Source organism: Lepisosteus platostomus, chromosome 19 (assembly GCF_059453375.1).
Source record: "Lepisosteus platostomus isolate fLepPlt1 chromosome 19, fLepPlt1.hap1, whole genome shotgun sequence".
Taxonomy (NCBI): domain Eukaryota; kingdom Metazoa; phylum Chordata; class Actinopteri; order Semionotiformes; family Lepisosteidae; genus Lepisosteus; species Lepisosteus platostomus.
The window spans coordinates 19652152-19676123 of NC_142629.1; the positions used below are offsets into that span (position 1 = coordinate 19652152).

The 23972-nt window shown below is 39.1% G+C and overlaps 2 long non-coding RNA genes across 4 annotated transcripts in view; one reads left to right on the plus strand and one right to left on the minus strand.

The window, feature by feature from the left end:
• LOC148645382 (uncharacterized) overlaps nucleotides 1–23972 on the plus strand; it is a 106721-nt gene that overhangs the window by 1020 nt on the left and 81729 nt on the right. For both annotated transcript variants that reach the window (XR_015928594.1, XR_015928593.1), the window contains exons 2-3: nucleotides 16–2733; nucleotides 9595–11852. This is a non-coding gene — a long non-coding RNA (uncharacterized LOC148645382). The remainder of the gene's footprint in view (nucleotides 1–15; nucleotides 2734–9594; nucleotides 11853–23972) is intronic.
• Nucleotides 15243–23945, minus strand: LOC148645383 (uncharacterized). 2 transcript variants are annotated; one of them, XR_015928596.1, is made up of 2 exons: nucleotides 23730–23945; nucleotides 15243–16817 (listed from the first exon to the last, which is right to left on the minus strand). It is a non-coding gene; the product is annotated as an uncharacterized LOC148645383 (long non-coding RNA). The 2 variants fall into 2 exon arrangements; XR_015928595.1 differs by having other exon boundaries at nucleotides 15243–17416.

Here is a 23972-nt window from a genome sequence, read left to right on the forward strand (position 1 = left end):
CGTCTTGTGTTTCAGGTCTCCTCTGGCTGCTGACCCTGCCGTCGGGACAGAACACATCCCGCACTGACCACACTGCTGGGTTTACTGTACGTGACAATAAAGAGCTTGAGCAACACATCTAATGTGATCTCTGTACGCTTCCCGTGGAGCAGAGATGATAAGGTCTGTGTCCGTTCCCGAGTCTTTGCGAGAGGCCTGTTTAGTCCCTCACTGAAATGATTTTAGATGCCTGTGAGTCGTGCCCACTGACAAATGAAATAGTGCAGCATAATGAGACTTCAAGCAAAGATCTCATTAGCCCCTTCTGTGAATCGGTGTCTCGCAAGAGATCTTCCATCTCTTAGAAAGTTTCACAGCTTTGACCTCTAGGTTAGAAATGACACCAATTGCACATGGGTCCAGCAACGTTCTATATAGTGCACATCCCCATCGGGATGAAAAACAAAAATCCCCAGTGGGAGTCCAGTCTTTCCCTGCTACGCAAATTGCTTTTCGTTAGGTGAGGTTATTGGAGAATGTTGTACAGTTTCTTAATGCAATAGGGCGAGTAAGACTGTAGTGCCCCCCGTGTTGGCCGATCAGTGGAACGAAACTGAAAAAAGCTCCTTGAAACTGTGATTCATACACTTAGACACTGGCACAGCTTGGTGCTCACCTGCTGTCCGTGGGTGTCTCTGCTGAAATTTGATTTTTTTTTCAGGAGCACTGTGACCCAGAGCTCAATAATCACTTAGCTACTGAAGATCATTCAGTTTTTAATGCTTTTCATTTTAACATCCTACTTGTTAGAATTTCCTCTTAGATGAGAATACTCTGGTACTTTTTCAACATGGGTCTTAGTTGAGTGAGCTTTATTAGAATAATTGAACAATACTTTCACCTGCACATAACACTCAGAGATTTTTCAAGGGTTAAATATGGGAGCTACGTTTCTTACATGTATCCTTTTGTAAGTTGATTCACAAAGCTTTCACCGCCTCCACTCCAGTGAATCACTTTGTTTAGCAAGTGATCAGGTGGAACAGTTTAATTTCTTCCTGCAAATAATGCCTTTTCCTTTTTCATCCCATTCAAGTCTCCGTCCTAGTTAAAGTCATTGTGATGTAGAACGGCAGTGGTCCAGTTGAAAGGTTCAAGGTTTCACTGTGTTTTAGAGTGCAGATAAAGAAAATAGGAGAGGAAACTGGAAAAGCCGTGACTCTGTCATTCCATTCAATTCAATTTATTTTCATATAGCGCCTTTCACAACAAGGTTGCCCCAAGGTGCTTAACAGTGCAAGTAAATATACATTTTGTGAATACAGAACTGAAGACAATGGAGGAAAGGAACCAAAGGCTCCTCAGTAAAGAGAATAAAATCCTCTAGGGGTCCAAGGTCAACTGGCTGCCCAACCCCTTTGGGCATGCTAACATTATATCATTAAAAAAAAAGAAATAAATGAATGCGGGTATTAATCAATCCATCCATCCATCACGTCGTCTGTATGTCAGTACCCCATGCAGGTCTCTGCAGACCAGCAGAATCCTCCTAAACGATAGCTGTATCCACGATGCCCCTCTTGGATCCATGGCACTGATGCAGCATTCAACTCACATGGTGCCCAGCCCATGACGGACAGGCCTCTGAAACCATGCTGTGTACAGCATTTCTCCTCTGCAGCATCCCTGCGAGGCAGGACGGGTGCCTGACCTCTGAGAGCCTTGTAAGTAAGTAGAAGGATTTTGAAGTCCGCCCCGTACATGATAGGAAGCCACTGAAGAGAGATAAGTATGGGGGTTATGTGGTCATACCTGTTGCTCCAAGTAACAATTCTAGCTGCTGCATTCTGTAAGTATTCAAACTCTTTGCTGTGACAAATCTAACATACTTTAGGCAGACAAAATGACCTTAAAAAGCCACATGATTTTTGAGTAGTCTGTCTGTGTGTAGTAACAGTGGTTCACATTATTTCAGAACGTATACTCCCGTCTCTGTAACTTTCCTCAGTCAGCTAGTGAACGTTCTGTATTTACACCACGAATGCACTACTTTGTCTCGCGCGCGGTCACACTGGCCGTCCACAGGCACGGGCAGGAGCAGGGAAGACGAGGCCGCTCTGTAGTGCCCCTGTGGCTCTCCAGCAGAGGGGAGCACCTTGCTCAACAGCCCTGAGCCGAAGGACCCAGTAATAAAGCTGAAAATCTGGCAAGTCCCCCAGTCTCCCTGGGGCGCTGGAGAATATTTCATCTGATGCTGAGGTTCCTGTAACTCAACACAAAATTGAACACGGCGAGTTATGAGTTTGTGAAGAAGTGACAGCGGTACAATGTCAAACAGGAAGTTAATCTGCAGGAAAGAATGAACTGAATCTCGTGATATTCAAGCACGCAGTGTGACATCCACTGTCTATTCAAATCTACTCTGCAAGTCTTACAATACTTTTTCATATACCGTCTCCTGGTTATTGTTTTGTGAGTGCTTGAACTGTTTCTCAGTAGAAATAAGACCGATAACTCACTGCTTCAGGATGCACACTATGGTCGATGAAACCTGTGGTGTAAGCAAGCGAAGAGAGATGGATCCTTCTAAAACACAGAGGCCATCGGGAGGGCAGAAACACTCTGCATCAGGTAGGAGCTGTGGAGCCGTGATTCCCCCGAGCCAGAGCCCTCGTCCTCCCTCGACAGCGAACTGAGCTCCAGCGACTGGAGCAGCTACCTGCCGTCGTGGGACCTCCTGCAGATTGGGAACGGGTAAGGCAATTCGACACGAGCCCACTCCTCTTCCCACTGCCTACGCTCCTATAACAAATAGTTTCAGGGTGTTCAAGTACAGGATAAAGAGATTACAGGTGTTCCCAATTGGCTGAGGATACAACTGTCTCTCTGAGAAAGCACACAGAGGTGGACAAAGCAATTAAATGCATTTACAAGTCATTTCCTCTGTATCTGGTCTTTCTTTACATATCAGAAAAGTGAACTGGTGGCTGTTGGAAAGTGTCTGCTCCATACGTAATATACATGTAAAAGATGTGATTAAATATCTTGGTATTAAGATTTTCAAAAATCCAAAAAGAGATGTGATTTGATGTTCTTTACCACTGTAAAATAAAAAAAATATTCATGGTTGTTATTTGTCAAACACAGGCAGAAGGAGGCCTAAATGCTACAGGGTTTAGAGCATCTAATACTGATACCGACAGAGTATTATTTACAAAATTAAGCAAAGTAGGTGGTGTATGTTTCCCCTAATTTAATCATTCAGGAACTAGCGGGTATAGACTTTTTACTTGAATGTCATTTGGATGCTGGAAACCCCCCCAAAACGTGCCAGCGTCCATGAAGAAGTTCCCCTCACGTGGTCTCTTATACATAAACATACCTCCCATTGATATCATCATCTAGAATACAGAGAAAAAATAAACCCGTGCTTTGAAAAGTGGGTTTAAAATAGTATAAGCGGGGTCAACAAATTAACTGGTGTGGATGATGAAATGTAGAATCAAGAAGATTTTATGAATAGATATAATGTTTGTGATAAGTCTGATAACAATCCGTCGTAACCAGAGCTACTCCTAGAGAGGTATTGATGCTTTTAAGAAACTAACAGTAGCCCATCAGAAACTATGGAAGGATTTACAACCTTTATTAGACTACAAGGAAAACAATTTAGTTCTACTTGTACTAATAAATACTTAAGATCCCTCTTGCAATCTCACAATATCTTGTCAAACTATTATGGAGCACCTCTTTGGGGAAACTGAGTGGAATAAAACATGACTATTGTCAAACACATTTTGTATGAATAATAAGGTTAAGGCGTCATTACAATATTGTACATTGAATCGACCCGGTAAAGATACATAGTGTGCAGAGATTTAAAAGTAATATAGATGATAATTGTCTTTTTCAAAGCAGCCCAGAAACCTCACGTTTGTTTTTGTTTTGTCCTGTTATTAAAACACTGAATTGATCGGCACAATTGTGTAAAGAAGGTTTCTTATTCTGACATTTATTGGTGAGAAATAGATGTTATTTTACTGCTCAATACTGCTGAGCCGAATATAACATATAATGTATCACCGACTTAATCATTATACTTGCTCGTTATTATATGTGTAAATAGCCTAAAGATAAGAAATAATCGAAATGGAATCATTAGACCGTATGTCGTAGTAGCAGAGTGTACTTCTCGCCTAATTGATGTGGTCGAGCAACACCACAGTCGCCTTACAATACGTCCGTTCTGTTGCTCGGACTTTCAGATTCGGCAGTGGAATGGATTCCAGGGCAAACCCGTTCTCGTTTGATTATCCGTGTGAAATCTCGCCCAATATTTTTTTTTAAAGAATTTTTTATTAAACTTGTAAATAATTTACAAATACAAATACAATCAGAGGATCAAATTAGGTATAAGCAAACAAACACAAACAGAAAAGTAAACAATTAACCGCCAGAGGTAATAGGTAAGTTATATGATTAACTTGTATTTTTTACATATATCATATGTTTTCCGTGCTTTATTATTTCTCACATTTTTAATAGAATTTAAATAATGTTTCAGCTCCACCTCAAAAGAACTAAAAAGGGGAGTATTATTAGACCATTTGGATTTATGGATGTGAAATTTACCAAGAATGATTAATAAATTGACTATAAATAAATGCTCTTTTTCCAAATTTTCTACTAAACAGTACAATAAAATGTCAAAATCCTTCAATCTAAAAAACACCTTTAACTTCCTGCAAACAAAACTCTGTAAATCCGTCCAAAACAACTTCACAAACCTACACCTAACAAATAAATGCACCAAAGATTCCTTTTCCGCCCGACAAAAAACACACAGATCATCCTGCTCATGCTTAAATTTAAAAAGTACTAATTTCACTGGATAAAACTTATGAATGATTTTAAACGATATCTCTTTAACTTTATTGGTAATACAAAATCTATCAGGAATTGTCCAAACTAACTTCCAGTTTATATTTTCAAACATTGCATTCCAAAAAGACAAACAAGAAGGGATAAGATGGGGTTTACAAAGATTTCTAATATGAGTATTGTTACACTTCTTATCCTTTATTTCCACGCCATCCAAGAATAAATCAGTTGTAGGACCCAAAAGAACGTCAGTCCTATTAACACTTTGACTGGCTTTTAATAAGCACACTACACCTTCCGGAATGGCATCAAAAACTATTGCATATTCCTTTGGAGTAACAGGAAACTGAAATCTCTCCAGGAATTCAGGATAAGTAAGCAATCTACCATCTTCATTCAACAGTTGAGCTACTAAATAAATTTTGTTATTAAACCAATTATGTAAAAATAAACTTTTATTTTTAAACTTAATGTCTTTATTATTCCAAATATAATATGTGTGTGGTGAGAAGTTGTGTTTGTATAATAAAGTCCAGTATAATAATACTTGCTTATGAAAATTAGATAACTTAACTGGGATTTTCTTTATCTCAAAGTTACATTTTAACAAAAAGTCAAGATTCCCAACATTCTGAAAAATTATGTTTGGAATAAAATTCCAAATACTATTTTTATTATTAATAAATTTCCTAATCCAATTTATTTTAAAAGTTATATTTGACATATAAAAGTCTATAACATTCAAACCACCTTGGTTTTTTGGTTTACTCAGAAGGTGTTTCCTAATATAATGAGGTTTATTCTTCCAAATAAAGTTGTATAATAGTTTATCAAACTCATCAATAAGATGCGAAGGTACATTCAGTGAAAGCGAGGCGTATACAAAGCGAGATATACCTTCTGCTTTCGACAGTAGAACCCGACCTGCCAACGATAGGTCCCTCATTAACCAAGACTGAAATCTTTTTTTAGTTTTATCTAATATAGGCATAAAATTCAATTTACATCTTTCATCTTGGTCTTTACAGATTATTATACCCAAATAACGAACCACTTTCTTCACAGGTATATTCACTATTGCATCCAAATTAGATTCCTTCAGAGAAAACAGTTCACACTTGTCAATATTCAAAGACAATCCTGAAACTGATGAGAACACATTTAAAACCTCAATTGCTTTAGAAACCTCTTTACTATTCTTAAGAAAAATAGTGGTATCGTCTGCTAGTTGACAAATCTTAATTTCCCTTCCCAAGATACTAATGCCTTCCATAATGCTATTATTAATATGAAGAGTCAAAGTCTGAGTTACTAATAAAAAGAGAAAAGGAGATATTGGACATCCCTGCCTAATACCTCTTCCAATTTCAAATCTCGGAGATGTACCATTATGTAATCTGACTGAGCTATTACACCCATTATAAAGAGTCTTAACAACATTCTGAAAATATTCACCAAAACCAAAAAATTCTAAACACTTAAAAATAAATGTATGCTCTACTGTATCAAAAGCTTTATAAAAGTCCACAAATAAGATATAACTATCATCTTCTATAAGATCACTGTAATCTATCAGGTCCAGAATTAAACGGATATTATTACAAATATGCCTGCCTTTCATAAAACCAGATTGCGTCTCATCAATAATCTGAGCCAACCCTTTCTTTAATCTATTCGCAAATATCAAAGCTAATAATTTTGCATCATTATTCAACAGAGTTATAGGTCTCCAATTTTCTAATATTAGCTTATCCTTGTCAGGTTTGGGAATAAGTGAAATCAAACCCTGTTTCAGAGAAGGTGGCATTTCTTTTTTTTGTATAGCTTCTTCAAAAACACCAAATAAAAAATCAATTAACAAATCTTGAAAAAAATTATAAAATTCACTACATAAACCATCATTCCCAGGGGATTTATTGTCTTTTAACTTATCAATATTAATCTTTATTTCGTTCTTAGTAATTTGTTGATCACATTGTATACGGAATTCCTCATCTATAAATCTAGCGTCTCTCCTTATGGAATGCAAAAATACATCCATATCCGTCCTGTTCTGTTTTGCTGAGTATAAAGTTTTGTAAAAATCCGTAACATATAAAGCTATATCTTTAGGATTATCTGTAATACTGCCATTAATTTTTAACTTGTCAATCAATTTATATTCTAAATTTCTTTTTTCTAAATTATAAAAATATTTAGTATTTTTTTCCCCTTCTTCCATCCATGTTCTTCTTGATCGTATAAATGCACCTTTAGCTTTTTCTTCATAAATCTGATCTAATTGCAATTGCAAAAGATTCAATTTTTCTTTTTCTTCCTGACTGTAATCAGTAATCTGAGTTAATTCGATTATATCTTTAATAAGAGTATCTTCTTTATTTCTTTTTAACATAACTAGGGTTTTGCTCCTTTTAATAGCTAACTCCCTAATTTTATACTTCATAAATTCCCAATTACTACCGAAAGAATTGTTCTGTAATGCCTTTCTATAACAACTTTTTATAATTAAGTTAGCATCCGTTACAAATTGGTCATCTTCCAAAAGAGTTTTATTAAATTTCCAGTAACTAAATTTTTTGGTTTTTAAAGATCCAGATGTATTAATCGACAAAAAGATACCTTTATGATCCGTCAAAACTGCAGGACTCATATAGACATCAGTAGTGAGATTCTCCAATTCTTTTGAAATGAGCCACATATCAATTCTAGACTGTTTAGAAAAATCTCGATTACTCCATGAAAACTGACTTAAACCCGGGTTCAAACATCTCCAGATATCAATTACACCCAAGCTAAAGCATAGATTTTCCAAATGAACAGACTCACCTCTATGGTTAACCCTTTGAGGCCATCTATCCATACTCTCATCAAACACTGTATTAAAATCTCCACCCAAAATTATTTTAGCTTCTGAAAATCTATTTAAAACATGTTTTATACTATCTTCTAGTTCCTGAAACAGAAGTCTATTTTGTATTTTATTATTGGTGGCATATACATTAACAAGTATAAACTGTTTCCCCCCAATATCAACTGTTAAAATGATCCATCTCCCAGAATGGTGCATACTACTGTGAAGAATTTTCCCTTTAAAGTTTCCTTTCAAAACAGCAACACCTGCTGAGTGATTAGTACCATTGGAAAGCCAAATATCATCTCCCCACTGATTCCTCCAAAACTGCAAATCCGATTGACATGCATGCGTTTCCTGTATAAAATAAAAATCAGCATTCGCTTTCTTACAAAACAAAAAAACTGCTTTTCTTTTCATAACATTTCGAATACCTCTGGCATTAATAGAGAAAATAGAAAAAGACATACACAAAAGTAAATAACTAACTCTAAGATTGTCTAAATTATTGAGTTTTTCAAGAACCAGAACTATAACAGTCTTTAATACATAACTACAACATTCCAAGATAACACTAAACAAACACTAGTATATACTGCTATAACAAATAAACCAAACATAATCATTAACTGAGCAGTCACTGGGAGCGAATCTCCTTCCCGTCCACAAAGGCCCTCGCTCCCACAAAGTAGGCTCTTCTCCCCTCTCTTCTGGCAGCTTCAACTTGGGGCCACAGCTGGTTCCTGGTGCTCCTGTCCGCGGCAGACAGGTCCTCTGCAAACCTCAGTTTGTTCTCATTCAAATACTCATTCCTCCTCGCCCCTCTCCACAGCATGTCCCTCGCCGTCCTCTTGGTGAACTGTATTATAATCGTTCTGGGGCGCACTTGCCCAGACATGTTCGCTCTCCCGAGCCTGTGAACAATGTCAATGGCCGATATCACGTCCTCCTGTTCCGGCAGGGTCTTTCTACAGATATCCTTCACTGTTGCAACAATATCCTCATCGCGCTCCTCCTTAACTCCAAGTAATTTTAGATTCCATCGTCGACGGTATCTTTCTGCATCGTTCACTTTCATTTCAAGTTCTTTAATATGTTTTTCCTGTTCGGTATTCACTCGTTTAAGGTCTTTTACTTCTTTCTTTAAGTCTTCAACCTCTTTAAACACAAAGTCTACGGACTTTTTAAGACCTGCGATTGCGACTGTATTAGCTCGAATCATTTCCTTCAGCTCACCCAAGCTCTGTGCCATCATGTTGAAGATGTTGGTCTGGAGCTCCTCCAGCGTCAGCTCGCCCCTTCCTCTCTTGGCCGCCGGGGTTTTCACAGGTGTGCTGGGCAGGGACTCCGGCTCTTCCTCCTGCAGATGAGTCTCACTCGGGCTGCGAGCACTCGCGTACGAGTGCATCTCCAGCACTCTTTCCACGTCCCCTGCCGCTGCTTCACTCTTCTCTTTCGTTGCCATCGATTTTCTTGTAGTACCATATATATATGACTGAGGTATCTTAGTCTTCTCCTTCGAAGATCCAGCACTCTCTTTTCTTTTCCCAGTACTACTCATATCGCAATTCTTCAAAGTCAAAAATAACTTTTTATTTTTCAAATATAACCGAGGTTTAAGCAACTAGTTTTAAGTTCTTATTTTTCTGTAGTTAAAAAGCAAACAAATAATATTCAGGTCATGAAAAACTCAAGAAACTCCTCAACCTCTAAACTTTACCTCCCACCCGAACGCCATCTTGAACGCTCTCTCCAATCTCGCCCAATATAACAGCAGTAAAATAACATCTATTTCGCACCAATAAATGTCAGAATGCACTGAAATGATCGTTACTATTTCTTCATTACGATCTCGTTATCGAAGCCTTTTCTTTTCTTGGTAGAAGTAAGGCGCTTCCAAATGGAAAGAAGTCACATCTGAAACACATGAGGGCACGTCTCCAAACTATTTCTAAATGTCCCAACATGAAAGCTGTGCTTACCTAGTCTGTATTTGCCTGTATAATGTACCCCGGTGATCTGTAATGTACTCTTGTGTGCATTAAATAGCATTTTGACTATTGCAATATAAATGTTAAAGAAGAGAAAACACAATAAGGTCGAATTAATCAACGACGCGAGGCGACTCGCCAGTAAAGTAACGCTCCGGCGACGTCTGGAGTTCAATAACTCTCTGCCCTGCAATACGGTTTTCCGGGAGTCCGCAGTGCTTGACGAGCAGAGAGCGGAACCATAGCATCCTGGGCCGCGGCTCCACACCGATCTCAGCGACGGACCGGCTGTCGCGCTAATCACGCATCAGATCCGGATCCGTCGTGGTTAAGTGACGTCATAAGAGTGACGCACGGCGTGTCCAATCACCGCCGTTGGCTGGAAAAAGGCGGGACTTCCTTTTAGTTTGGGTGAGTGACACCGCTCCTAGCCAATCACCGCGGACTTCCGTGTTCTTACACGGAAATACCGCCCCCACCTTGAGTGACTCGGCTCATAACCAATCAGTGCCGAGTTTCGGCAGGAGGCGGGATGGATACGGCTCTCGTCCAATCAGAATTTCTATTCCGGGACTGTACTGAATTACGGCGGGCGGTGACACTTCCGAGAAATGGCCACTGGGTGGCGACAGAGATACACGAGTCTATGGCGGTGAGTCTCAAAGCGCTGTCGAAGACTTGTTGTGCAGATATTGAAATTTTTTTTTCAGGAGTGTAAATATTTTATACTATCTATGTACCCCTGATGACATTATTGATTTGCTATATATACTCTTGTTTTGTATCGTATCTATTTTAATTGCTACAAGAGTTCAAAAAGAACTGCACTTTCGACAGAGATACACGAGTCTATGGCGGCGAATCTTGAAGCGCCTCCTTACAGATCGTCGTTGTGCAGAGATTGAAAATCAAAACAGATGGTAACTGTGACTTTTGTGACAGCAACTCTGAAAGCTAATGTAAAGAAGGAAACTAATATTGACATTACTTTTAAAGAAGTAACATCATGCAACATTTAAATCCATTGAAAGTAATATGAAAATGTCGTTTGTATTTAAAAAAATATGATACTTCCACGATATAATAACTAACGAAATGCTGTGGGAGGAGACCCATGTTTAAACACTTTAAAACGGATGTAAATGCGTTTGTACAGACAATTTGAAACATGTACGGACCTTATCTGCTTTTGTTTACTATTAAACAAGATTACTTGTTTAATCTTTTTGCATTACATGTACATGTATTATCGTATCTACCCCTGACTATACTCTATGTTATATGTATTCTGGTTTTTATGGCATGTATTGTTGTTCTAATTAAAAAGAAAAAAGACGCGAATCGATGACGTCAAAAGGAAGTCGCCCACAGGGCTTGTGGGAGATGTAGTCTCTCTAGTGCTCTATAGCGCACTACAGAACACGTGCGCTGCCCACGCGTTCCGCAGATTTGATTGAGCATCAGAATGAATTATACAATTTCAGCGTATTAATCGTGTCGCGGATTTCTGTGTCTCTCTTACAAGACGGACTCGGCAGGAGCTGTTTCTTGCTCTCCGGAGTGAAGCTGCTCTGGGAAGAGACGAGCAAATCTTCAGACTCTTTGTAAATGAGACATCATGACAGCTGCGCCGACCTGTTTGTGTAAAGAGCAGGAGTATTGTGTCCCCCTGATTGTGTTATGTGTACTCTAGTGTGTATTTTTCTTTCTGTTTTCTGTTCTGTTTATTTCACAAGACGGACCCGGGCAGCAGCCTGTGTCTGCAGCGCTCATCCTGCCTGCATGTTTGCAAACTTTTCTCCTGTGTTTATTTTACTTTGTTAAATAAAACGTGGTTGCCGGGGAAACGGTGCTGCAGAAGTTGTTGCGATCTGACCTCCAGCAGATAAACAGACGGCTTTTTTAATCTAATCAGCGAGCAAAGCAGAAACGTTAGTCTAGAAAGCGCCAGCTGGAGTATTTTGTGGACATTATGCGGAAGAAAAGGAAGAAACGGTGACAAGCAGGCTGTGGGACAGGACTATCAGGGACACATCAGCGCTGGGCTCACTGGACCATGAGCGAGTCCTGCTGGGTGTGTTACTGCAGGAGTGAGGAGTCTCCGGTCTCCGGTCGAGACCTGCATGTCTCCTGGATGTGGAGGTGAAAAGGTTAGAGACGAGATGGGTTCCAGCACTGAGACCCTGGATTTAATTCCTGGGGTGCTGTCTGTGTGGAGTTTGCATGCTCTGCCCCTGTTCTCGTGGGTCTGGTTTCCTGGGGGTGCTGTGAGTGTGTGGAGTTTGCATGCTCTGCTTATGTTCTTGTGGGTCCTGTTTCCTTGGGTGCTTTGTGTGTGGAGTTTGCATGCTCTGCTTATGTTCTCGTGCGTCCGAGTTCCTTGGGTGCTGTGTGTGTGGAGTTTGCATGCTCTGCTTATGTTCTCGTGCGTCCGAGTTCCTTGGGTGCTGTGTGTGTGGAGTTTGCATGCTCTGCTTATGTTCTCGTGGGTCCGGATTTCTGGGGTGCTGACTATAGCAATGACCTCCTTCCTCTACAGATTTTTTTTTTATTCCGGTAGGATCATCTGCAGACTTGATTCATTTCACAGAGTCAGCAGTAGATACACAGTTGTTAGCATAGGAGGAGTACAGAAGAAGTGACAGCAGTGCTGGGGACCCCGGTATCTCTTCCACTGAGGACCCTCTGGCACAACCAGAGGTGTGAAATTGCCTCCATTCTTTGTAAACTTACAGGTTTCTCTGGACTGCAGCCTGTATCACAGAGATGTGTGCTTTTCTGGGTTGGATAGATCGATAGTGTGCTTTTGCTCAGTTGCTCTGCTCAATGCGTGGTCTTTTAACTCCGGCTGGGTACGAGCACCTCACTCTCCACACGGCTTTCCAAGGCTCTGTCATCGTGTGTGAGGATATTGTGTAGCTCGTGAAACAGTTCCCCCATTTGAGCCCTGGATTTACTGGGTACTTGAATACCTGAATCTTGCCGTCAGTCCTGATCACCTTGTTTTTGTTCTGCAAGGACAAGGCACCTCCCCAGCACTGAACACAAACTGATACTGGCGGGTTGATTGTGTTGTGGGAAAATGGGCTGTGGTGTGAGCTTGTGTCTGTGGGGGTGAGGTGTCCCCTGCAGCGCGAACAAACATGCAGACTCCACACAGACAGGACCCCTGGAATCAAACCCAGGGCCCCGGTGCTATGAGGCAGCGATGCTAAGCACTGTGCCGCGGTGTTGCCCCCTTTGAAAATGTCTGACTTCTGTTTAATTTGAGGTCACAAGCTTATAAATGGTCTCACAACGTTTGTCTCATCTCGGGTTTCTCTGACCAGTCCCAAGGACCTGTAGTCACTGACAGCTTCTGCAGTCTGACGGTTCATTTCAGTAGGCTGGAGGGATGGCGCAATTATCCTCAAATCAGTGAGTATTGTTTTGCTCTTGTAACATGAAACATCAAAGAGAAGTCAACAGACCATTCCGAGAAACTGTTCAGAATGGCCCGTGGTGATTTTCTGGGTCCTTTAGTAAGCTGACCGGGACTGTGTCATCGACACACTTTGTGAGAAGTCAGTCTATGTGTTTGCTCTTGTAATCGTTCGTGAACAAAGTGTGTAAGAGAGGGAGAAGATTCAGCCCTGGGGTGATCCAGTTTTCTATTTAACAACCTCAAACTGCGGGAGAGAAATGCTTCATTTCTAAGATGGAAATATTATCAGAAGGTATAATTAGCCATTTGTGTATATCATGTCCAAAAATATGTTTTCTATATGAAAATAATTTAGTAGAGACATTTGCTTAATAAGGCAGTAGAATAAATGTTGTGATGCTGGTGTGATGGTGCTCTCCAAAAAACTGATACAAATGGACAGAGAGACAAAGTGAGAAAGAAAATGTATACATAACAGACATATATGCTGAATACAATACAGTGCTACAAAGCACAGTACCCTAGAGTGAAGATGGAAATCATTCATTCTAGTGCAGAAGAAGTGAATCTGCTCGCAATGGTTTTCCTGTACAAATGGAAAACGTTGTGAATTCTACATAATTCACAGGAAACAAAATAAACAACTCATTCACTCACCTGCTGTCCGTGAGCGTCTCTGCTCAAATTTGATTTTTTTTCAAGAGCACCGTGACCCAGAGCTCAGTAATCGTTTCGCTACTGAAGATCATTCAGTTTTTAATGCTTTTCATTTTAACTTCCTACTTGTTAGTATTTCCTCTTAGATGAGAATATTCTCTTCGGCGTGTCTTTACAACTCTTCTCTTATTGCTCCTCTTGTCAGTAATCCGGTGTGAAAGCTCTCTCTGTCGGAATCAATGTCTTACCTCTCCGTCTTGTGTTTCAGGTCTCCTCTGGCTGCTGACCCTGCCGTCGGGACAGAACACATCCCGCACTGACCACACTGCTGGGTTTACTGTACGTGACAATAAAGAGCTTGAGCAACACATCTAATGTGATCTCTGTACGCTTCCCGTGGAGCAGAGATGATAAGGTCTGTGTCCGTTCCCGAGTCTTTGCGAGAGGCCTGTTTAGTCCCTCACTGAAATGATTTTAGATGCCTGTGAGTCGTGCCCACTGACAAATGAAATAGTGCAGCATAATGAGACTTCAAGCAAAGATCTCATTAGCCCCTTCTGTGAATCGGTGTCTCGCAAGAGATCTTCCATCTCTTAGAAAGTTTCACAGCTTTGACCTCTAGGTTAGAAATGACACCAATTGCACATGGGTCCAGCAACGTTCTATATAGTGCACATCCCCATCGGGATGAAAAACAAAAATCCCCAGTGGGAGTCCAGTCTTTCCCTGCTACGCAAATTGCTTTTCGTTAGGTGAGGTTATTGGAGAATGTTGTACAGTTTCTTAATGCAATAGGGCGAGTAAGACTGTAGTGCCCCCCGTGTTGGCCGATCAGTGGAACGAAACTGAAAAAAGCTCCTTGAAACTGTGATTCATACACTTAGACACTGGCACAGCTTGGTGCTCACCTGCTGTCCGTGGGTGTCTCTGCTGAAATTTGATTTTTTTTTCAGGAGCACTGTGACCCAGAGCTCAATAATCACTTAGCTACTGAAGATCATTCAGTTTTTAATGCTTTTCATTTTAACATCCTACTTGTTAGAATTTCCTCTTAGATGAGAATACTCTGGTACTTTTTCAACATGGGTCTTAGTTGAGTGAGCTTTATTAGAATAATTGAACAATACTTTCACCTGCACATAACACTCAGAGATTTTTCAAGGGTTAAATATGGGAGCTACGTTTCTTACATGTATCCTTTTGTAAGTTGATTCACAAAGCTTTCACCGCCTCCACTCCAGTGAATCACTTTGTTTAGCAAGTGATCAGGTGGAACAGTTTAATTTCTTCCTGCAAATAATGCCTTTTCCTTTTTCATCCCATTCAAGTCTCCGTCCTAGTTAAAGTCATTGTGATGTAGAACGGCAGTGGTCCAGTTGAAAGGTTCAAGGTTTCACTGTGTTTTAGAGTGCAGATAAAGAAAATAGGAGAGGAAACTGGAAAAGCCGTGACTCTGTCATTCCATTCAATTCAATTTATTTTCATATAGCGCCTTTCACAACAAGGTTGCCCCAAGGTGCTTAACAGTGCAAGTAAATATACATTTTGTGAATACAGAACTGAAGACAATGGAGGAAAGGAACCAAAGGCTCCTCAGTAAAGAGAATAAAATCCTCTAGGGGTCCAAGGTCAACTGGCTGCCCAACCCCTTTGGGCATGCTAACATTATATCATTAAAAAAAAAGAAATAAATGAATGCGGGTATTAATCAATCCATCCATCCATCACGTCGTCTGTATGTCAGTACCCCATGCAGGTCTCTGCAGACCAGCAGAATCCTCCTAAACGATAGCTGTATCCACGATGCCCCTCTTGGATCCATGGCACTGATGCAGCATTCAACTCACATGGTGCCCAGCCCATGACGGACAGGCCTCTGAAACCATGCTGTGTACAGCATTTCTCCTCTGCAGCATCCCTGCGAGGCAGGACGGGTGCCTGACCTCTGAGAGCCTTGTAAGTAAGTAGAAGGATTTTGAAGTCCGCCCCGTACATGATAGGAAGCCACTGAAGAGAGATAAGTATGGGGGTTATGTGGTCATACCTGTTGCTCCAAGTAACAATTCTAGCTGCTGCATTCTGTAAGTATTCAAACTCTTTGCTGTGACAAATCTAACATACTTTAGGCAGACAAAATGACCTTAAAAAGCCACATGATTTTTGAGTAGTCTGTCTGTGTGTAGTAACAGTGGTTCACATTATTTCAGAACGTATACTCCCGTCTCTGTAACTTTCCTCAGTCAGCTAGTGAACGTTCTGTATTTACACCACGAATGCACTACTTTGTCTCGCGCGCGGTCACACTGGCCGTCCACAGGCACGGGCAGGAGCAGGGAAGACGAGGCCGCTCTGTAGTGCCCCTGTGGCTCTCCAGCAGAGGGGAGCACCTTGCTCAACAGCCCTGAGCCGAAGGACCCAGTAATAAAGCTGAAAATCTGGCAAGTCCCCCAGTCTCCCTGGGGCGCTGGAGAATATTTCATCTGATGCTGAGGTTCCTGTAACTCAACACAAAATTGAACACGGCGAGTTATGAGTTTGTGAAGAAGTGACAGCGGTACAATGTCAAACAGGAAGTTAATCTGCAGGAAAGAATGAACTGAATCTCGTGATATTCAAGCACGCAGTGTGACATCCACTGTCTATTCAAATCTACTCTGCAAGTCTTACAATACTTTTTCATATACCGTCTCCTGGTTATTGTTTTGTGAGTGCTTGAACTGTTTCTCAGTAGAAATAAGACCGATAACTCACTGCTTCAGGATGCACACTATGGTCGATGAAACCTGTGGTGTAAGCAAGCGAAGAGAGATGGATCCTTCTAAAACACAGAGGCCATCGGGAGGGCAGAAACACTCTGCATCAGGTAGGAGCTGTGGAGCCGTGATTCCCCCGAGCCAGAGCCCTCGTCCTCCCTCGACAGCGAACTGAGCTCCAGCGACTGGAGCAGCTACCTGCCGTCGTGGGACCTCCTGCAGATTGGGAACGGGTAAGGCAATTCGACACGAGCCCACTCCTCTTCCCACTGCCTACGCTCCTATAACAAATAGTTTCAGGGTGTTCAAGTACAGGATAAAGAGATTACAGGTGTTCCCAATTGGCTGAGGATACAACTGTCTCTCTGAGAAAGCACACAGAGGTGGACAAAGCAATTAAATGCATTTACAAGTCATTTCCTCTGTATCTGGTCTTTCTTTACATATCAGAAAAGTGAACTGGTGGCTGTTGGAAAGTGTCTGCTCCATACGTAATATACATGTAAAAGATGTGATTAAATATCTTGGTATTAAGATTTTCAAAAATCCAAAAAGAGATGTGATTTGATGTTCTTTACCACTGTAAAATAAAAAAAATATTCATGGTTGTTATTTGTCAAACACAGGCAGAAGGAGGCCTAAATGCTACAGGGTTTAGAGCATCTAATACTGATACCGACAGAGTATTATTTACAAAATTAAGCAAAGTAGGTGGTGTATGTTTCCCCTAATTTAATCATTCAGGAACTAGCGGGTATAGACTTTTTACTTGAATGTCATTTGGATGCTGGAAACCCCCCCAAAACGTGCCAGCGTCCATGAAGAAGTTCCCCTCACGTGGTCTCTTATACATAAACATACCTCCCATTGATATCATCATCTAGAATACAGAGAAAAAATAAACCCGTGCTTTGAAAAGTGGGTTTAAAATAGTATAAGCGGGGTCAACAAATTAACTGGTGTGGATGATGAAATGTAGAATCAAGAAGATTTTATGAATAGATATAATGTTTGTGATAAGTCTGATAACAATCCGTCGTAACCAGAGCTACTCCTAGAGAGGTATTGATGCTTTTAAGAAACTAACAGTAGCCCATCAGAAACTATGGAAGGATTTACAACCTTTATTAGACTACAAGGAAAACAATTTAGTTCTACTTGTACTAATAAATACTTAAGATCCCTCTTGCAATCTCACAATATCTTGTCAAACTATTATGGAGCACCTCTTTGGGGAAACTGAGTGGAATAAAACATGACTATTGTCAAACACATTTTGTATGAATAATAAGGTTAAGGCGTCATTACAATATTGTACATTGAATCGACCCGGTAAAGATACATAGTGTGCAGAGATTTAAAAGTAATATAGATGATAATTGTCTTTTTCAAAGCAGCCCAGAAACCTCACGTTTGTTTTTGTTTTGTCCTGTTATTAAAACACTGAATTGATCGGCACAATTGTGTAAAGAAGGTTTCTTATTCTGACATTTATTGGTGAGAAATAGATGTTATTTTACTGCTCAATACTGCTGAGCCGAATATAACATATAATGTATCACCGACTTAATCATTATACTTGCTCGTTATTATATGTGTAAATAGCCTAAAGATAAGAAATAATCGAAATGGAATCATTAGACCGTATGTCGTAGTAGCAGAGTGTACTTCTCGCCTAATTGATGTGGTCGAGCAACACCACAGTCGCCTTACAATACGTCCGTTCTGTTGCTCGGACTTTCAGATTCGGCAGTGGAATGGATTCCAGGGCAAACCCGTTCTCGTTTGATTATCCGTGTGAAATCTCGCCCAATATTTTTTTTTAAAGAATTTTTTATTAAACTTGTAAATAATTTACAAATACAAATACAATCAGAGGATCAAATTAGGTATAAGCAAACAAACACAAACAGAAAAGTAAACAATTAACCGCCAGAGGTAATAGGTAAGTTATATGATTAACTTGTATTTTTTACATATATCATATGTTTTCCGTGCTTTATTATTTCTCACATTTTTAATAGAATTTAAATAATGTTTCAGCTCCACCTCAAAAGAACTAAAAAGGGGAGTATTATTAGACCATTTGGATTTATGGATGTGAAATTTACCAAGAATGATTAATAAATTGACTATAAATAAATGCTCTTTTTCCAAATTTTCTACTAAACAGTACAATAAAATGTCAAAATCCTTCAATCTAAAAAACACCTTTAACTTCCTGCAAACAAAACTCTGTAAATCCGTCCAAAACAACTTCACAAACCTACACCTAACAAATAAATGCACCAAAGATTCCTTTTCCGCCCGACAAAAAACACACAGATCATCCTGCTCATGCTTAAATTTAAAAAGTACTAATTTCACTGGATAAAACTTATGAATGATTTTAAACGATATCTCTTTAACTTTATTGGTAATACAAAATCTATCAGGAATTGTCCAAACTAACTTCCAGTTTATATTTTCAAACATTGCATTCCAAAAAGACAAACAAGAAGGGATAAGATGGGGTTTACAAAGATTTCTAATATGAGTATTGTTACACTTCTTATCCTTTATTTCCACGCCATCCAAGAATAAATCAGTTGTAGGACCCAAAAGAACGTCAGTCCTATTAACACTTTGACTGGCTTTTAATAAGCACACTACACCTTCCGGAATGGCATCAAAAACTATTGCATATTCCTTTGGAGTAACAGGAAACTGAAATCTCTCCAGGAATTCAGGATAAGTAAGCAATCTACCATCTTCATTCAACAGTTGAGCTACTAAATAAATTTTGTTATTAAACCAATTATGTAAAAATAAACTTTTATTTTTAAACTTAATGTCTTTATTATTCCAAATATAATATGTGTGTGGTGAGAAGTTGTGTTTGTATAATAAAGTCCAGTATAATAATACTTGCTTATGAAAATTAGATAACTTAACTGGGATTTTCTTTATCTCAAAGTTACATTTTAACAAAAAGTCAAGATTCCCAACATTCTGAAAAATTATGTTTGGAATAAAATTCCAAATACTATTTTTATTATTAATAAATTTCCTAATCCAATTTATTTTAAAAGTTATATTTGACATATAAAAGTCTATAACATTCAAACCACCTTGGTTTTTTGGTTTACTCAGAAGGTGTTTCCTAATATAATGAGGTTTATTCTTCCAAATAAAGTTGTATAATAGTTTATCAAACTCATCAATAAGATGCGAAGGTACATTCAGTGAAAGCGAGGCGTATACAAAGCGAGATATACCTTCTGCTTTCGACAGTAGAACCCGACCTGCCAACGATAGGTCCCTCATTAACCAAGACTGAAATCTTTTTTTAGTTTTATCTAATATAGGCATAAAATTCAATTTACATCTTTCATCTTGGTCTTTACAGATTATTATACCCAAATAACGAACCACTTTCTTCACAGGTATATTCACTATTGCATCCAAATTAGATTCCTTCAGAGAAAACAGTTCACACTTGTCAATATTCAAAGACAATCCTGAAACTGATGAGAACACATTTAAAACCTCAATTGCTTTAGAAACCTCTTTACTATTCTTAAGAAAAATAGTGGTATCGTCTGCTAGTTGACAAATCTTAATTTCCCTTCCCAAGATACTAATGCCTTCCATAATGCTATTATTAATATGAAGAGTCAAAGTCTGAGTTACTAATAAAAAGAGAAAAGGAGATATTGGACATCCCTGCCTAATACCTCTTCCAATTTCAAATCTCGGAGATGTACCATTATGTAATCTGACTGAGCTATTACACCCATTATAAAGAGTCTTAACAACATTCTGAAAATATTCACCAAAACCAAAAAATTCTAAACACTTAAAAATAAATGTATGCTCTACTGTATCAAAAGCTTTATAAAAGTCCACAAATAAGATATAACTATCATCTTCTATAAGATCACTGTAATCTATCAGGTCCAGAATTAAACGGATATTATTACAAATATGCCTGCCTTTCATAAAACCAGATTGCGTCTCATCAATAATCTGAGCCAACCCTTTCTTTAATCTATTCGCAAATATCAAAGCTAATAATTTTGCATCATTATTCAACAGAGTTATAGGTCTCCAATTTTCTAATATTAGCTTATCCTTGTCAGGTTTGGGAATAAGTGAAATCAAACCCTGTTTCAGAGAAGGTGGCATTTCTTTTTTTTGTATAGCTTCTTCAAAAACACCAAATAAAAAATCAATTAACAAATCTTGAAAAAAATTATAAAATTCACTACATAAACCATCATTCCCAGGGGATTTATTGTCTTTTAACTTATCAATATTAATCTTTATTTCGTTCTTAGTAATTTGTTGATCACATTGTATACGGAATTCCTCATCTATAAATCTAGCGTCTCTCCTTATGGAATGCAAAAATACATCCATATCCGTCCTGTTCTGTTTTGCTGAGTATAAAGTTTTGTAAAAATCCGTAACATATAAAGCTATATCTTTAGGATTATCTGTAATACTGCCATTAATTTTTAACTTGTCAATCAATTTATATTCTAAATTTCTTTTTTCTAAATTATAAAAATATTTAGTATTTTTTTCCCCTTCTTCCATCCATGTTCTTCTTGATCGTATAAATGCACCTTTAGCTTTTTCTTCATAAATCTGATCTAATTGCAATTGCAAAAGATTCAATTTTTCTTTTTCTTCCTGACTGTAATCAGTAATCTGAGTTAATTCGATTATATCTTTAATAAGAGTATCTTCTTTATTTCTTTTTAACATAACTAGGGTTTTGCTCCTTTTAATAGCTAACTCCCTAATTTTATACTTCATAAATTCCCAATTACTACCGAAAGAATTGTTCTGTAATGCCTTTCTATAACAACTTTTTATAATTAAGTTAGCATCCGTTACAAATTGGTCATCTTCCAAAAGAGTTTTATTAAATTTCCAGTAACTAAATTTTTTGGTTTTTAAAGATCCAGATGTATTAATCGACAAAAAGATACCTTTATGATCCGTCAAAACTGCAGGACTCATATAGACATCAGTAGTGAGATTCTCCAATTCTTTTGAAATGAGCCACATATCAATTCTAGACTGTTTAGAAAAATCTCGATTACTCCATGAAAACTGACTTAAACCCGGGTTCAAACATCTCCAGATATCAATTACACCCAAGCTAAAGCATAGATTTTCCAAATGAACAGACTCACCTCTATGGTTAACCCTTTGAGGCCATCTATCCATACTCTCATCAAACACTGTATTAAAATCTCCACCCAAAATTATTTTAGCTTCTGAAAATCTATTTAAAACATGTTTTATACTATCTTCTAGTTCCTGAAACAGAAGTCTATTTTGTATTTTATTATTGGTGGCATATACATTAACAAGTATAAACTGTTTCCCCCCAATATCAACTGTTAAAATGATCCATCTCCCAGAATGGTGCATACTACTGTGAAGAATTTTCCCTTTAAAGTTTCCTTTCAAAACAGCAACACCTGCTGAGTGATTAGTACCATTGGAAAGCCAAATATCATCTCCCCACTGATTCCTCCAAAACTGCAAATCCGATTGACATGCATGCGTTTCCTGTATAAAATAAAAATCAGCATTCGCTTTCTTACAAAACAAAAAAACTGCTTTTCTTTTCATAACATTTCGAATACCTCTGGCATTAATAGAGAAAATAGAAAAAGACATACACAAAAGTAAATAACTAACTCTAAGATTGTCTAAATTATTGAGTTTTTCAAGAACCAGAACTATAACAGTCTTTAATACATAACTACAACATTCCAAGATAACACTAAACAAACACTAGTATATACTGCTATAACAAATAAACCAAACATAATCATTAACTGAGCAGTCACTGGGAGCGAATCTCCTTCCCGTCCACAAAGGCCCTCGCTCCCACAAAGTAGGCTCTTCTCCCCTCTCTTCTGGCAGCTTCAACTTGGGGCCACAGCTGGTTCCTGGTGCTCCTGTCCGCGGCAGACAGGTCCTCTGCAAACCTCAGTTTGTTCTCATTCAAATACTCATTCCTCCTCGCCCCTCTCCACAGCATGTCCCTCGCCGTCCTCTTGGTGAACTGTATTATAATCGTTCTGGGGCGCACTTGCCCAGACATGTTCGCTCTCCCGAGCCTGTGAACAATGTCAATGGCCGATATCACGTCCTCCTGTTCCGGCAGGGTCTTTCTACAGATATCCTTCACTGTTGCAACAATATCCTCATCGCGCTCCTCCTTAACTCCAAGTAATTTTAGATTCCATCGTCGACGGTATCTTTCTGCATCGTTCACTTTCATTTCAAGTTCTTTAATATGTTTTTCCTGTTCGGTATTCACTCGTTTAAGGTCTTTTACTTCTTTCTTTAAGTCTTCAACCTCTTTAAACACAAAGTCTACGGACTTTTTAAGACCTGCGATTGCGACTGTATTAGCTCGAATCATTTCCTTCAGCTCACCCAAGCTCTGTGCCATCATGTTGAAGATGTTGGTCTGGAGCTCCTCCAGCGTCAGCTCGCCCCTTCCTCTCTTGGCCGCCGGGGTTTTCACAGGTGTGCTGGGCAGGGACTCCGGCTCTTCCTCCTGCAGATGAGTCTCACTCGGGCTGCGAGCACTCGCGTACGAGTGCATCTCCAGCACTCTTTCCACGTCCCCTGCCGCTGCTTCACTCTTCTCTTTCGTTGCCATCGATTTTCTTGTAGTACCATATATATATGACTGAGGTATCTTAGTCTTCTCCTTCGAAGATCCAGCACTCTCTTTTCTTTTCCCAGTACTACTCATATCGCAATTCTTCAAAGTCAAAAATAACTTTTTATTTTTCAAATATAACCGAGGTTTAAGCAACTAGTTTTAAGTTCTTATTTTTCTGTAGTTAAAAAGCAAACAAATAATATTCAGGTCATGAAAAACTCAAGAAACTCCTCAACCTCTAAACTTTACCTCCCACCCGAACGCCATCTTGAACGCTCTCTCCAATCTCGCCCAATATAACAGCAGTAAAATAACATCTATTTCGCACCAATAAATGTCAGAATGCACTGAAATGATCGTTACTATTTCTTCATTACGATCTCGTTATCGAAGCCTTTTCTTTTCTTGGTAGAAGTAAGGCGCTTCCAAATGGAAAGAAGTCACATCTGAAACACATGAGGGCACGTCTCCAAACTATTTCTAAATGTCCCAACATGAAAGCTGTGCTTACCTAGTCTGTATTTGCCTGTATAATGTACCCCGGTGATCTGTAATGTACTCTTGTGTGCATTGAATAGCATTTTGACTATTGCAATATAAATGTTAAAGAAGAGAAAACACAATAAGGTCGAATTAATCAACGACGCGAGGCGACTCGCCAGTAAAGTAACTCTCCGGCGACGTCTGGAGTTCAACAACTCTCTGCCCTGCAATACGGTTTTCCAGGAGTCCGCAGTGCTTGACGAGCAGAGAG